General features: G+C 46.7%; 1 long non-coding RNA gene across 2 annotated transcripts in view; it reads right to left on the reverse strand.

Annotated features, from left to right (window-relative positions):
- LOC128402041 (uncharacterized) overlaps positions 1-12,109 on the reverse strand; it is a 15,636-nt gene continuing 3,527 nt past the window's right edge. For both annotated transcript variants that reach the window (XR_008327589.1, XR_008327588.1), the window contains exons 2-5: positions 10,358-11,152; positions 7,564-7,808; positions 4,986-5,826; positions 1-385 (exon numbers count right to left, since the gene is read on the reverse strand). This is a non-coding gene — a long non-coding RNA (uncharacterized LOC128402041). The remainder of the gene's footprint in view (positions 386-4,985; positions 5,827-7,563; positions 7,809-10,357; positions 11,153-12,109) is intronic.

Genomic DNA, 12,109 nt, shown 5'->3' on the forward strand with positions numbered 1-12,109 from the left:
ACACTGAGCTACATGGACCACTGTGTGGGTTAGTAAAATGCAGCTTCTTATTTTACTACTTTGGGACCGTCAGAGGAAAGTCCAAGCTCGTGGAGGAAGGGAATTTGATTGCAGTGGTAATTTCATTTATTTAGTGATTTATTTCCCACCCTTCACCACATGGTCACAGGACAAGTTGCAACGTATCAGAATACATACCATACTACCAAAGTACACCGATTAATACAAACTTGATTTCAAATGCAGCCAAACATTAACTCCAGGATCAACTGAGCTGCCAATCATCAAGAGTGCCATACTGTCCGAAATTCGCTTTGGTTTGCTAGCCTCCTTACCCAGTCCACTACTGATCACAAACACCTGTTCAGAGTGTCAGCTTCCTTACCTGGTTAAGTTAGAAAAGAGAAATAGAGATGGGTGTTATCAATATATTGATGACACTTCCACCCTCTAGTGGTTAATTGATCCCCTATGGCTGCAGAGAAGCCTGTATAAGCTTAAGTCTAGCTCTTCCTGGTAAGGGAATTTTCACCTACACATGTGCCAGCATGTCAAGCAAGTGGTCCACCATATAGGTAGCATGAAATGCTCTACCACTGATGTTTTAATTGCCCAACACTTCAAGACCTCCTCCACCTGCTTAGGCAGGGAAGTCTGTTAGGAAGCAGGGTAGGAGGTACAACACCGTCTCTTAAAATTGGATCTCTGCTGAACCTGTAGAAGAAGATGGAGCTCAGATAAAAGACAGAAACTCTGCTTCCTTGACTCCCTACCTATGCTGATGCTGTGCTGACAGGATGCTGAAAACCTATGACTGAGACAGGCCAACCCTTCCTGCAGGCCTGGCCCTACCATTAGACAGAGTGAAGCGACTGCCTCAGGTGGCAGATGCTGAAGACGGTGGCAGTCTTCTGGTTGTTCCTCCTGAGTCTCTAGGTGTTCCCAACTATTGGGGGACAGAACTGCATGTGGCACACAACTTGCCTTGCATCTCCAAAAAGAGTTTGCTGTTCTCAGGTGTGTTAGAGGCACACATTGAAGCAAGCTTCAGTTGCCAATCCAGTCCACTTCTTTAAGTGGAATGTGGAAGTGGATGCCATCCTGTCATTCACCTCAGTCAGCAAAATGTCTGGGGATGAGCCTACCTGCCAGTCTCACGGTACCATATCTTAATTATGTAGACCAGGTTGGTCCCCTGATTCAGGAACAAGTCCTGGAAGCTAAATTTCCCTTTCACTGACCTGGCATTTAGCACCAGCAATTTCAATGGTCCATTGACAGGGCAACTGAGGTTCCCTTAGATGAGAGGAGGGACAGTTCTTAAGTATCTATTCAGAACATCATCCTCCCATCACTGTAACATACCCTGCCACTTACGCTGACAACTGGGGCGCCCCCATCCACACTGCCATAGAGACATGCACTAACCAACAAATGATAGAGCGCTTGCTAATAGCAGAATTAAGACAGAAAAGGTTTCAAAAGGTTTCAAATCAATTTCCTATTTAAAGGCCTGCAGTACCAGGAGTGTTAGAGCTGATAACCCTAATTTAAACTGCCAAAGAGCAAAACATATTAACTGCAGCAAAAAAAATTACACGCAATTATTCACTGTCCCCAAACACATCCTACTTGTGAGCCCAGATCTCACCTGTGCAGAATCACTTATTTCAGCACCAATAAATCATGCCCCAAATTGTAGCCTGCTCTCACCTGGAATACAGAATTGAGTCCTGCTCTCACATCCCACTACCTTTGAATAGGGACTATGGCAGGGTGCATTATTTATTTGTGTATTGTTTCTGCAGTCCCAGGGCAACAGCCAGAGGTAACTGGGTGGTCATTCAAGCAGGTGGGGTAGGAAGAAGCAAGCTCTTTGCAGCTGCTCCTTCTCTGGCCAATAGAAGGAGCCATGTTGTGCCCCTTTCGCTGTTCAGCATATTGTTATACACCACCCCAATCTCCAAAGGGTGACGCAAGAGACTTCAGGGGTTCTGGGTGCTTACCCAGGGCCTGTGTTTCCTTTTGGGAATAAGGCACAGCAGAAACTGTGGTATCTTTATGGTACCTGGTTTATTTACACAGATAGATAACCTGAACCTAGATGGGGAGAGTTCAGAACATTCACATTTCAAGGGGGTTTGCCTTCCTCTGTAAGCATAGCACTGGATTCAAAGAACAGCAAAAAGCCATGCTCTGTGTCTAGGCTAGTCTGGCTCGTTAGCAGAAGCTAAACCCAAGAATTTCTGTGCTTGGCACCGTTTAATCAAACCTTGATTAATTCTGACTTTTGTGAATTCTAAAGATTATGGGTGCCTTGCACCCACAAAACTCTGGCACCCCAACACATAACAAACAATGTGTTGAAAGTTGCTAGACACAGCACTGTGGGAAGGAAGTTCGACAATTTAAGGGGTGCCACAGAGAAGGTCCTCTCCTGGGCACTGTTACATACACAAAGCCCCCTCTGCAAATCTTTACATATGAAGCGAAGGGGTTTACACCTTTGGCGTACAAACCTGGTGCATAGGCCAATGCCATTGTTGGCATTCATCCAAAGTGTAGACCAGTGAGACAGTAGGCAATAGCTGTACTCCAGAAATTACCAGATGCGGTCTCTGAAACACAAGGATGGGGTGCCCTGCCCTCCCCCAATGGTACCCTCTCCTGTCTTATCATGTGCAATTTAACTGCTGGAGTTTGGTTTCTTCCACATATTCCACCAGTAACAGAATGACAATCTCATGGGGCAGGCGGGGAAGGGAAACAAGGCCCCCCACAAATGTACTAAACTTCAAATAACTCAAGCTTGTAAAGACAAAGATGGCACAGAGCTGTCTGTTTTCCTCCATAAGTAGAAAATCAGATATTTAAAGAAAAATGTGCTGTCAGAATGCTGTTCAGAAAATGAGATGGTTCCTCCCTTTATAAATTTATCGTATCTCTAATATCAAAGTGCAGGCGATTAAGCTCACACGGTTCCTTTCTCAAAAGAGCAAATAGCAGCTGACAATAATGGTAGGAGAGAAAAACAAGATATTTTTGACTGTTCCTCCCCTCTCTCTTTTTGGTTGCTTTCTTCTGTAATAGAACTCTCTTTATGAATCACTTTATTCTTTTCAATAAGATACTGTCTGCGCAATCAGGGATGATAAATGGCAAATAATTGTAAACCTGATATTGGTTTTCAATATTGAATTTATCATGCTGTCCTCTTAACACATATTAAATACTTTAAAGAATTTATATATTTGTTAGATCATTCTGAGATTCCACCCACTCCCCCCATAAGTAAAATTTATGAGTTTTCTAGTTTGGGGAAATCTAAGGGTTGACAACATCATTAATAACACTGAATAATGATGCCGGCCCCCTTTATAGCCAATCCCCTTTTACTAATCCAAAGGATCCAAATCAAATAACATATATTAGATTTAGGCGCTGAGACCAAAGGAAACAAAATAAAACGCAGACCCCCTTTCAAACACACTGTGGCTGACTTTACGCAGAGTTTTTGCTCAAGCAAAAAAACAAGGTCTTCATCTGTATATTTCAGACCAAAGGTGCACAATCAGGACCATGTGCTGTGGAGATTAAGCACATGAATGAGCATAGGAAATGGCAGTTGAGGCTTGTTCATTAGGGTGAACTGGGCATTGCCCCACCCATCTCAAAAAGCTCCCAGTTAGTCCCCACCTGCCTGCCTTCTTAAAAGCAGCCAGGCAGTGGCTCCACCCACTACTGGCTCTGGCTTTGACTACCCACCCGTCTCCGCTTTCCACCCTGCCAGTTGTGCAGGTACAAGCCGCCACGGGGGAAATGTAAGAGGAAGCTATTAGTAATTCCCACAGGCATCTGGTTGGCCATTGTGAAAACAGGATGCTGGACTAGATGGGCCATTGGCCTGATCCAGCAGGCTCATCTTATGTTCTCATTCTACCTACCTGGCTGCCTTTCCAGATACTGTTCATGCTCTCTTGTTGAGTGTGAACATAAGTGAGACTTTCTTCCCTCTGAAGCACTCGGAACAGGTAACAGAGAATGGTGGCTGTGAAGAGTGATTGTTGAAAGTATAGAGGAGAATCAAAGAAGGCCAGCTGCTGAGGTCTAAGAGAGAGGTGCCCTTGAAGAAAGTCCCTGTGGGAAGGTTGTTATCCAGAGCAAAGGATTAGGAATACACCTGCTTCAGCATCTTGGAAGTTCTCAACCTGAATAATAGATTCAGTGATATGCAGAAAGGTAGCAGCCGCCCCCTGCCTCCTGGTTCTACTACTTAATACTATTTTGAAGAAATATAAATTTGAAGGCTGCCCAGTTTAAAGATTTAAAAGCCCTAAGAAGGGAGAGCAGGAGTTTCCCATTTAATTAGCACCTGACAGCAGACTAAGCAGGCGCACAGATCACCAGGGCTGGATCTAGACACGTCAAAGGAGCGATTCAGTTACATGTTGCGAACTCATAAAGGGAAATCCGGTAGGGAAAGGCAGGACTCCACAGCGCCATCTAGTGTCAAAAGTGTTATATCGCACATACAACACATATAAAACACTTTTTCTTTACCAATCTAGCTGAGACCTGGTCACAGTCTTGTTCCCCATCTGCTCTTATAAATCAGCATAAGCAAATCTTATGCAAAGGTGTTCTAAGAAGAGTCCTGCTAAATACCTATCTAGTCCAGCACCCTCTTCGCACAGTGACCAACTTGATGCCTATGGGGGAGGCCCATGCGCAGGACAGAGGTGTGACACTTTCTTTCTGGAGGTGCACTTTATGCTTTTTGTGAGGAGGGATATCTGTGTGTTTCCACTCTGACTTCCTGAGAAACCTTTTAGCCTTTTGAGTCTGACCTCAGTGTTTCAGCCAACACCGCCCCCCCCCCCAAATCAGCCTGCCTCAGATTAAGACCCTGACAGACTCCCTGAGCAAAGCCATGACAGTTGAAAATGTTCAAGTCATGCCCTGAAAATAACAGTAGTTTTACTCACTGTCTAGCATGAAGATTCATTCCTGGAGCTTGGAAACTTGCAGAACTGGTCAGGCTTCAGGGTCCTCTTCAGGCACAGAAGGGAATTCAGTGGGGTGCAATTGCTGGATGGGCCAGGCCTGATGCTAATGCCTAATCAACTGAGTAGAACTGATTCTGCTTCAGAGGGTCTCCACCTTCTTAAAACTTTGCTCTGCATCTGTCTCCAGCTCCACCTTCCAGGCATAGGTTTCCATATGACCCCAGGGCCCAGCAAATGCAAACTAAGTGGGAAAAAGGCAGGAGAATTTCACATTTTTTGTGGCAGCTAAAGGAACAAGGGTCCCCTGGCAGTTGGTCAACTGGGACATTTTGGGGTTCACTTCCCCCTCTCTCGGGAACAGCTGCTGCTCCACTTACGTTGTCACTTTTGTCAAAGTCTTTAAACTGCATGTTTTGAGTTTTATATAAGAAGCAGCTGCATTTAGACGGTTTTGAAGCATGTTTCCTCCTCCTACACACAGGGAGAAGAGCAGATTGCCTGCTCTTGAAAGCAGGCAGGTTGCTTGAAAAGAAGAAGCATGTGAGAATAGTCTGAGGCTGCCTGTGTCAGAACAATGGTTCATGGTTACCTTTATTTTTGATAAGTTCTTTTTTCTTCTCTTTATTTTATTTTTGCTCCTCCAGGGCGCCATTCTCTGTGGATCTTCGGTCCGACTGTGGGTTCCATGTGACCCCCCTGGTTCTGCCCCTCCTCCCTTTCAATCTGCTTGCCCTGAGACAGAAGGCGCGAAGGGGAGCTGCCAGGTAAACCATCTGTCTTCATTAAGAAGTGCAATGGATTCCAGTGTCGTGCTTTTCCTCTGTAGAAGTATATGCCACTGGGAAAAAAGATCTACATGGGGGTGGGGGGTGGGGAGATTGTTCTAACTGTATGCAAAATTATCACGGAGTTTACAACAAGGGAGGTGAAGGGGATTTCAGGTGATCTGGAAGTGTAAAGGTAAAGGACCCCTGGACGGTTAAGTGCAGCCAAAGGCAACTATGGAGTTGCGGTGCTCATCTTGCTTTCAGTCGGCGTTTGTCTGCAGACAGCTTTCTGCATCATGTGGCCAGCATAACTAAACCACTTCTGGCACAATGGAACGTCGTGATGGAAGCCAGAGCACATGGAAATGCCGTTTACCTTCCCTCCACAGTGGTACCTATTTATCTACTTGCACTAGCATGCTTTCAAACTGCTAGGTTGGCAGGAGCTGGGACAGAGCAATGGGAGCTCACCTCGTCACAGGGTTTCGAACTGCCAACCTTGATTGGTAAGCCCTAGAGCAGGCATGGCCAACCTTGGCCCTCCAGCTGTTTTAGGACTACAATTCCCATCATCCCTGACCACTGGTCCTGTTAGCTAGGGATGATGGGAGTTGTAGTCCCAAAGCGGCTGGAGGGCCAAGTTTGGCCATGCCTGCCCTATAGGCTCGGTGGAAAGGCTGCAGCTTAAGGGGAAGTGCTGTGGCTTAGTGGTAAGAGAGTATTCACTGTGCATGCAGGGGGTTCCAGGTACAATCCCAGGCATCTCCAGGAAGGAAAGTACCCTGCCTAAAACCCTAGATAGCCACTGCCAGTGTGGACAATACACTGAGTTAGAGGGACAATGGTCTCTTTCAGTATATGGCACCTTCCTGTTGGTGGTCTCATATTTATTTATTAGATTTCTTATTTCACCATAAGATGGGTTTCATAATCGTAAAATTAAAAACAAGTGAAGCAATTCCAAACAAATGCAGCACAATATAAGCTAAGCAAAACAGAAGAGGTGGGTCGCCCAATAATACCTTTTCTGTCAAACGTCAGGTTAGAAAGCACACAGTGGAAAGTGGGTAACAAAAGTGCTAGGTGCATCTTTGTGGAGTGGAGGTTCCACAGTTTAGGAGCTGCCACAGAAAAAGCCCTCTCCTTCTCATAGGTCCTTGCCTTTTCTGCATTCTCCTTGTTTTCAGACCCTGTGGTGTAATTTTGCCTACCTTATTTCCTTCCAAAAGGCCTAAATTATTTGAAAACCTAGATCTTGGGGAAATGATAAATTATTCTACGTATGAAAAATTGTTTATATAATTCATTTGCATTACTTATCCCAATGGCAGAATGTGCGTGTGCATGAATGTGTGCCTGCATGTATCCCTTCCACTTAATGTTCAATGGGACAATAAAGCATGAGAATAAAATCAGCCTCAAATAAATTTGACTTCCTTTTAGGTCAGTGTTCCAGACTCCCCACAGCTGTTTAAATGAAAATAGCTGTTCCTAATGCAAGATCAATGGAGGGGGAGATTGTTTGAATGCACCCAGCTTCTACAGAGAAAGTCCAAAGAGAGGGACAGAAACCAGAGATGGGAATTCACTAATTGCCCTGCAGAGACATTGTGGTGCCCTGGCTAGTCTGGACATGGGAGATGCAGCTGATTTGCATGGATTCTGGCAAACCACTACCTCTCCCTCCCACAGCCTTTGTGAAGATAAAAAGAGATGATGATATACTATAATCTGCTCTAGACTCTTGAGATAACATTCAAAAGAAATCTAAATATAGTCAGGTAGAGTACCTTGGTAGCAGGTAAATGAAGATTACGGTCTCAGGAGAATAAATTCCACTGCTGCTAGTTTGCATTATTGAGGCAGGTCGGGAGGAGAAAACATCAGGGCTGCAGGCCGACAGACACCTTTGTACTTTGAGAAAACAGCAATATCTTTACCGCAAAGCTTTTCCTGTTTTGCATTTGCATTGCTCGACATCAGTGCTGAACAATAATAAAAGCTGACTCACAAAAGTAAAGACCACAAGAAAATCCTGCAAGAACATAATGGAAATGTTGTTGTTATGGACTTTTGTGAGCATAAACAGTTTTCAAAATGAAATTGTCAAGGCTGGAATTTGCTATGCTCTCAAAAGTAAAGTCATTTTAATATTCAAGAGGACCTCAACCAGTATGGATTTCTGCTACCTTCTCCAGCCTTGTGTTTTGCAATTTCCATTTTTTTAATTATCTGACACATGAGGAGCCACGCAGTGGAAAACAGGGTGAGTGGGGAGGAGAAAAAGACAACTCAATAGGATGAAGGGAAACAAAAGATGGAGGAACGTTCTTAAAATCCTTGGAAGGTACCGTATTTTTCGCACGATTGGACGCACCGGACCATAGGGCGCACCTAGTTTTTTTGGGGGGAAATAAAGGGAAAAATTTTTCCCTTTATTTCCCCCCCAAAAGCAGGTCAGGGAAACCGAACCAGGTCGAGGAACAGCGGGATAGTGGCGCTGCGCCTCCCTGCTGTCCCCCGAGCTTGTGGGGCTGCCTGAGGTCTGCCTGGCGCGCGGGGCGCACTGCTTCAGGGCGCCCCGCCCGCCGGGCAGCAGGCTGCTATCCGCAGCTTGGGGAGCCTTGCGGGGAACTCCTGCAGGGCTCCCCACCCTGCGGATGTCTGCCCGGCGCGAGGGGCGCTCTGATTCAGGGCGCCCCGCCCGCCGGGCGGCAGGCTGCTATCCGCAGCTTGGGGAGCCTTGCGGGGAACTCCTGCAGGGCTCCCCACCCTGCGGATGTCTGCCCGGCGCGAGGGGCGCTCTGATTCAGGGCGCCCCGCCCGCCGGGCGGCAGGCTGCTATCCGCAGCTTGGGGAGCCTTGCGGGGAACTCCTGCAGGGCTCCCCACCCTGCGGATGTCTGCCCGGCGCGAGGGGCGCTCTGATTCAGGGCGCCCCGCCCGCCGGGCGGCAGGCTGCTATCCGCAGCTTGGGGAGCCTTGCGGGGAACTCCTGCAGGGCTCCCCACGCTGCGGATGTCTGCCTGGCGCGAGGGGCGCTCTGATTCAGGGCGCCCCGCCCACCGGGCGGCAGGCTGCTATCCGCAGCGTGGGGAGCTTTGCGGGGAACTCCTGCAGGGCTCCCCACCCTGCGGATGTGTTCCCGAAGCGCCGGGCGCTCTGCTTTCAGGGCGCCCGACGCTCCGGGAAGCAGGCTGCTATCCGCAGCCTAGACATCCCTGCGGGACCTCCCGCAGGGTTGCCTAGGCTGCGGATGTGTTCCCGAAGCGCCGGGCGCTCTGCTTTCAGGGCGCCCGACGCTCCGGGAAGCAGGCTGCTATCCGCAGCCTAGACATCCCTGCGGGATCTCCCGCAGGGTTGCCTAGGCTGCGGATGTGTTCCCGAAGCGCCGGGCGCTCTGCTTTCAGGGCGCCCGACGCTCCGGGAAGCAGGCTGCTATCCGCAGCCTAGACACGGCTAGCGGAGCGCTAATCCCGAAGCTTGGGGCTGCGGAGCTCAGCGCGCCCCAAGCTTCTGGGTGCCGGCAAGGTCTAGACGGCCTAGCGGAGACCTTGCCGGCACCCAGAAGCTTGGGGCGCGCTGAGCTCCGCACGCCCCAAGCTTCGGGATTAATGCAGCGCTCCGCTAGCCGTGGGAGAGCTGGGTCTCCCACGGCTAGCGGATAGCTTCCTGAAGCCTGGAGAGCGAGAGGGGTCGGTGCGCACCGACCCCTCTCACTTTCCAGGCTTCAGCGAAAGCCTGCATTCGCTCCATAGGACGCACACACATTTTCCCTTGCTTTTTAGGAGGGAAAAAGTGCGTCCTATGGTGCGAAAAATACGGTAAGCCACAGAGTGAAAAAGGCAAGCAAAATATATTTGGGAAGCAGGACTCTTGCACAGCTCCCATTTATTTCAACAGGACTTGTGCAGCTGAGGATTTCACACTTCTGTTTCTTTGTTTAAAATAATTTATGTTCTGTTCAGAATTAAATCACTCCTTAGTTGATTTAATTAATTGTTTCATCTTGATATCATTACTCCAGTATAAATACCACCCTTTCAGTTTGTTGTTGGCCACTGACAGGGTATGATCATAAACAATGTTTTTAAACATGTTTATGGAAGGTGTCATGGGCTTTGAAGATGCTCAAACTCAGGATTAAAGGGAGAGATGCGATAAGAGGAAGGCACGCTAGGCAAACCCTCACCATGATCAACTCCCATCCAGAAACCTATGTTCCCACTGTGGAAGGACGTGTGGATCCAGAATTGGCCTCCACAGTCACTTACGAACCCACTGTTAAAACCGTGTTTATAGAATCTTACTCAGCTATGAGTGATCACCAAAGAAGACGACGACAATGAAAGAAGAAATAGCTTTTCAAGAGGATGAAATGTCATGACCTTGGGGTCAGATTCACCTTCTTTGGGAAATGGGATTCAGAGTGGGAGAGGGAACTGCCCTCTGATCAGTTCCAGAAGCCCCTAACCTACTGAAAGCACTTCTGCAAGTAGAATCTGTGGACCCAGTTCCCCTCTGACCTGAAGACCCTCATCTGACTCAAAGGGCTCCATCACAGGAGTCCCAGAGTCTCACTCACCTTGTCGGATTCAAAGGTTGCTAGAGAAATCTAGGCCCCTTGAAGTGAAGGCAGAGCTAACTACTGAGAGGGAGCTGCAGTCTGAGGCTTAATCTAAATAACTGGTGCTGAAGCAACATCTGAGCAGTCCCTGAGCCCTGCATGGAGCTGTCCAAGGAACTGTCTTGCCTCTGCTTGTTCTGCCTTGCCTCTGCTTGAGATTGATGCTAGAATGAATGTGTTGAATCTCAGCTTTACTCCAAACACTGCATTTCCTGTGCACGATAGTGGCATTTTGCTGATGTGCTGTAAAGCAATCATACACATGTCCTCTGGATTTTTAATGTGCCGTCTATTAAATTATTACCAAATGGTGTGAAGCCCATTTTGTTTTACAAATGAAATACAGACTGAAGAGAACAGAATCCTGCACTGACAGCTGATGGGCAATGCACCAGGATGAGCATGAAGATTTGGCTGCCATCCTGCCAAAAACACTCAGATCAATGGATAACCTCCGGCAAGTCATTTGACCTTCATGTGCCTTTGCCAGTTCAACCAGGAGTCTGCAAAAAAACAAAACAAAAAAACTCAGAGCACCTTGGTGTAATGCCGATCGTCTTTCTGCATGAGCAAATGCCTTCTGTAAAAATGCAAGCAGGATGACACAGTTCATTCCTTCCTTTTCTTGAGTGATCAGCAAATAAATCTATCAACTTGCTTCTGTAAGCTTCATCCTTGTGATGGGTGAGTGCATCATAGTTTTCACCGGCATGCTTAGAGGTTTGTCAGCATAAACTATGTTTTTATGCCTCTCTGGAAGAAAACACAAAGAACAGATGGAGGCTGTATGTACTGTGCAAAAATAAAAAAATATTCACCACGAAAATCCAAATTCTGGAAATGAGATGCACATGTAGAATTAGTCATATTGACATGCATTTGCTTTGCATAACTTACTATTTATCCAAGAAGCGGGTTTTGAAAGGAATTGGGAGATGGTTTAGAATGGGCTTAGAAAAGAGATGAGATAGATATAAGGTTCTAGCCAACCGCCTCTGCTTAAAGTACACCCATTAAAGTTCATGGACCAAAGTAAGTAATGGTCTTTAATTTCAATGGGTCTACTCTGAGTATGACTAACACTGGATACAACTTGGGATAGGTGAGGCAAAGGAGGAACAGCAGCCAGCATTAGCAGAGGTATAATGAACTATCCAGGGTGCTGAAGCACAGTGCATTAACCACACCATGGAAAAAGCAGCAGTTCACACACATAACCAACAGTGCATGGGAGTTGTCCCCACCCCTACCCATAGTTACATGTTTAGTCAGCCAAGAGCCTTCAGGTGTTGCATTTTTAAAAAATAAGAAATCACACAAATGCAATTCCCCATTCACTCTCCATTTTACACCAAGCCACCACAATTTAACAACTATTCCATGCCAACCAAGAGTGATTTATGTGTTATAGCTGTTATAAATTATTTTATTTTAAAAGCTTGCTCATTGCTTTCTCTCTTTTTTTTCTAGGGTCCATGAAATAATTTTTTTCTATTTCTATAGTCTTAGATAAAGAGGCATGAATATCATCTGCCATTCAGATTTTATTTTATTTGCTCCTGTAGTTTATAATGCTCATTTCACTATGGTTTCCCATAAAAGCAAGTTATAGCTTCTAAGGTATTAAGGACAGCATTTAAAAAAGGCTGTAACTTGGAAGGAGAGGGTAGCCTTGTACTGAAATCTGAGGAGTGTTTCATTGTGCAGAAG

The sequence above is a fragment of the Podarcis raffonei genome, chromosome 14 (assembly GCF_027172205.1).
Source record: "Podarcis raffonei isolate rPodRaf1 chromosome 14, rPodRaf1.pri, whole genome shotgun sequence".
Classification (NCBI taxonomy): domain Eukaryota; kingdom Metazoa; phylum Chordata; class Lepidosauria; order Squamata; family Lacertidae; genus Podarcis; species Podarcis raffonei.